The sequence below is a fragment of the Notothenia coriiceps genome, unplaced genomic scaffold (assembly GCF_000735185.1).
Source record: "Notothenia coriiceps isolate Sejong01 unplaced genomic scaffold, NC01 NC01_scaffold00001128, whole genome shotgun sequence".
In the NCBI taxonomy this organism is placed as follows: domain Eukaryota; kingdom Metazoa; phylum Chordata; class Actinopteri; order Perciformes; family Nototheniidae; genus Notothenia; species Notothenia coriiceps.
Window position 1 is genome coordinate 19,363 of NW_011333829.1, and position 253 is coordinate 19,615.

Genomic DNA, 253 nt, shown 5'->3' on the forward strand with positions numbered 1-253 from the left:
TGTGTGTGTGTGTGTGTGTGTGTGTGTGTGTGTGTGTGTGTGTGTGTGTGTGTGTGTGTGTGTGTGTGTGTGTGTGTGTGTGTGTGTTCTAAGTAAAAGCATTGGATTGGTCACTAACTCTGTGTGTGTGTGTGGATTGGTCCATTTAGACAAATCCACAGACTTAATGTAACGGCTCCACGGATTGGTCTATTTGGACCAATGGATCCATTTGGGTATGGGCACGTCACTGTACCCAGGAAGAAAACAATTG

At 45.5% G+C, this 253-nt stretch overlaps 1 protein-coding gene across 6 annotated transcripts in view; it reads left to right on the forward strand.

Moving 5' to 3' along the window:
- LOC104959365 (midasin-like) overlaps positions 1-253 on the forward strand; it is a 16,748-nt gene that overhangs the window by 2,698 nt on the left and 13,797 nt on the right. The window lies entirely within an intron of this gene.